This window comes from Pteropus alecto, unplaced genomic scaffold (assembly GCF_000325575.1).
Source record: "Pteropus alecto unplaced genomic scaffold, ASM32557v1 scaffold12, whole genome shotgun sequence".
Taxonomy (NCBI): domain Eukaryota; kingdom Metazoa; phylum Chordata; class Mammalia; order Chiroptera; family Pteropodidae; genus Pteropus; species Pteropus alecto.
In genome coordinates this window covers 2,219,018-2,222,238 of record NW_006432669.1, presented here as the reverse complement: position 1 = coordinate 2,222,238, position 3,221 = coordinate 2,219,018, and the positions used below count along the sequence as shown (strand labels likewise).

The window sequence follows — 3,221 nt, the reverse complement described above, 5'->3', positions numbered from 1 at the left end:
AGGGAAAGAAACAGACACAAGCTTCCCTGTCCTCAGATTTAGAGATCGGATTGAGAGGCACAGAATTCCCTGGGGTAGAGCTGCAGTTATGGCTGCACTCCTGGAGCAAGGATTTGTGAATTCCTAGAAGGCCCCCAGAACTCCACTGGTTCCTTCTCTTCCTAACCCTTTCTTGCTCATCTCTCCCAATGACCCTCTCTGAGCTGTTCTAGAGTTCTTCTTCAGGTACTGGCCTTCACTTGCTTTCTCTGTTTAAGCTAGACAGAATCTGCTTCTATTCTTTACACCCAACACTCTTAGCCAATTTATGCTCTTACCCTCTTTAACAATTTAGAAGCGTTGGATGCTGAAGAACCCCTCCCCTGCTGAAAACTTTTTCCTCCGCGTCTTTGCTGCCTTTGCACTCTGGTGGCTTCTTCTGCCGCAGCGCTTTCTGCATCTGCACGGTTACGCCTCCTCGTTCCCCTGTCCCTGGATGGGAAGCTTCCCTTAATTTGATGTCTGGGAATCTTTTTTACATTCTCGTGTATTCATCAAGAATTTCAATGAGCCAGAAATCCCATCACCTCAGCTCAAAGGACTCCAAATAGACATAGTCGAGCCCCAACAAAACGTCCAAGGTCTAGACGTACGTTTGTGATCATCTCGTGCCCTTCTCCACCTATTGTCATCTCAAATTTGGTTTCTTTAAAACCAGACTCATCATTTTAGCCTTCAAATATGATTCTTTTTCTGTTTTTCCTATTTCTATCAACAGCACCATGCCCCCAGCTCAAATATCAGCGTCATCTCTAATTCCCATTTCCCATCTGGCCAGTGCACAGACACTGCTGATTCTAACTCTGTGGTTTTTTTCATCTCAACAGAACATGCCCACTGTCATCTGCCATCAGGTCTCCTTACATTTCGCTTGCTCTTGCAGGGCCTTACTAACTTGTCCCCTGCAATCAGGCTTTGCCCCACCCGATTGTCATCTATATCACTGCTTAAGTCTTCCTAAAACTCAAATCTAATCACAATATTTCCCAGAAGAAAAGCCTTTCTATTAAGTAATTCTCAACTGGGACGTTCACCAAAGTCACTTAGGAGTTTTGAAAAAGTGCAGATACCTGGACTGCAAATAAGACTAACTCAGTTTCTGGGAGTGAGGTACGGGCATTTGTATTTTGAGAAAGCTCCTTAAGCTATTCCGACGTAGACCTGTGGTTAAGAGTCATTGCTGTGTTGGAATCTCAATGCCTACTCAGTCAGTATCATCGTGATATTTAAGGCACCGTCTTTTGCTTTGCCCCCTTTTCCCCTTCATTCCTTCCATATCCCAAAGTCTGGCCCAAACAGATTACAGCAGTTTCTCTTTCCTGAATGCCTCCCGACATCACACCTTTCATTCGTCTATTCTTGCTACCAGGAATACCCATTCTTCTTCATTTCTATTTCTCTCAATTATACCTTTTCTCTAAGATCAAGCTTAAATAAGATTAATTTAGATAAAAATACATTTTTATCTATTCGGAATAGTTCTTGAGTCATAGTAAGCCCTCTTAGATACTACCTAATGTCATTATGATGATAAATAATAAATTCTACTTCCGTGAATCCTTACCATCCCCTAAGTCAGAATTTCTCACTCCTTCCTCTGTTTCCATTACCCTCTGTTTCTGCTCTTTTAGGGTACTTGTCAGATTCTGCCTCACTTTACAGTTATTTTTGCACCTGCCTTACCTCTCCCGGTGAAGTGGAAAATTGTTGGTGAAGCTCTCTTTTGGTCAGGGACTATATCATATTCAAAATTCTACAGTCCCTACTTAGTTTTGCTCATAGTACATGCTCAACAAATTTTTACTGTATTAAATTGAGTTATAAATGGCCTATCCTAACTGCCACCCCAGCCAGAACTAGATGTTCAGGGACATTTCCAGGCTTCTTCTCCAGCATATTTTGTCTCAGAACGGAGCAGGGGATAAGCCTGACTCAGAGCTTTTAAATTAAAAGTGCATTTATGTGGCTAGAGAATTTCCCATTAGAGCTGGAGGAAAAATACATTAATATTTGTTGAGTACATACTGTCTACCAGGATGCTCTAGTCTGTTTGCCCTCGGAACATTGTGTAACATAGGGCTGCTTCTGACCTATCCTGTATTCTTTCCTTCCCTTGTTTGCTTATTGTTAACATTTATGTCTGATATTTACATAGCACACCTCTCCGGGTGTTTTGAGCATTGTAAAAAGGAAACAGTTCACTGGGTGGCAACATTATCTACTCAAATTTTCCTCTGAGTATTTAGGACCAGAGCTGTTGAGCAGGGCAGAATTTGTGACTGATGAATTAGCAGCGCTCTTTGAAAAGTATAGTGAAAATACCTGGATAATTTGCCCATTATTATCAGCCAGGTGGCTGTTTAAATGGTTTTAGAAGGAGGATGAGTTTCAAAAAGCAGCAGTCTTGTCTACAGCCATGCCACCCTGAATGCACCCGATCTCATCTGATCTCGGAAGCGAACCAGGGTCGGGCCTGGTTAGTATTTGGATGGGAGACCACCTAGGAATACTGGGCGTTAAAGAAAATAAAATAAAAAATAATAAAAAAAAATAATAAAAATAAACAAAAAGCAGCAGCAGCCTTACCTAACCCCACACCGACAATCTTGGCCTGGTGAACAGTACTAGAAATGGAGATTCACCTTGCCGGGATAAGGGGCAAAAGTAGCTCTCTGGGCACTGCTCCCATGTGGGAAAGGAACTAGTGCCACGTGTAGGTTGACTGTATAACTTACTGCTTAATCTTGGACATTGGAAACAACAAAATAAGTTGGGACTATCCTAGGCGAACTAGGACCTTAGCTATAAGAGAATATCTCATCCCATTGCCAGTGCAGTCATTGACAGCCACTTCTTTGAACAGCAGGTAAGTGCCAAAAGAGAAGGCGTGAATCCTGAGAGCAAGTACAAAGACACTCTGAATGTAGCAGATTAATCCTGAAGTGACTGAACGAAACTATGGGGTTGATTCAACAAATCTCTGTACTGCGACCTAACTTAAGAGCAGGCTTCTCAGTTCAAGACCAAGTCACGTGTTGGGTCTACTGAGGATAGTCAGGCCTCTCCTGCAAGCTCTGCCCTGAGACGGTGGGTAGGCATGGACTCTGCCTGAACACTGAGGCTGATACTTGAACTTGGGAGTCACACTGGCTGCATCCAATGTCTTCCAGACTCAGCCTCAC

At 42.9% G+C, this 3,221-nt stretch overlaps 1 pseudogene; it reads left to right on the top strand.

The window, feature by feature from the left end:
- Positions 1–2,445: 2,445 nt before the first annotated feature.
- On the top strand, positions 2,446–2,564 carry LOC112476286 (annotated as a pseudogene).
- Positions 2,565–3,221: the final 657 nt, after the last annotated feature.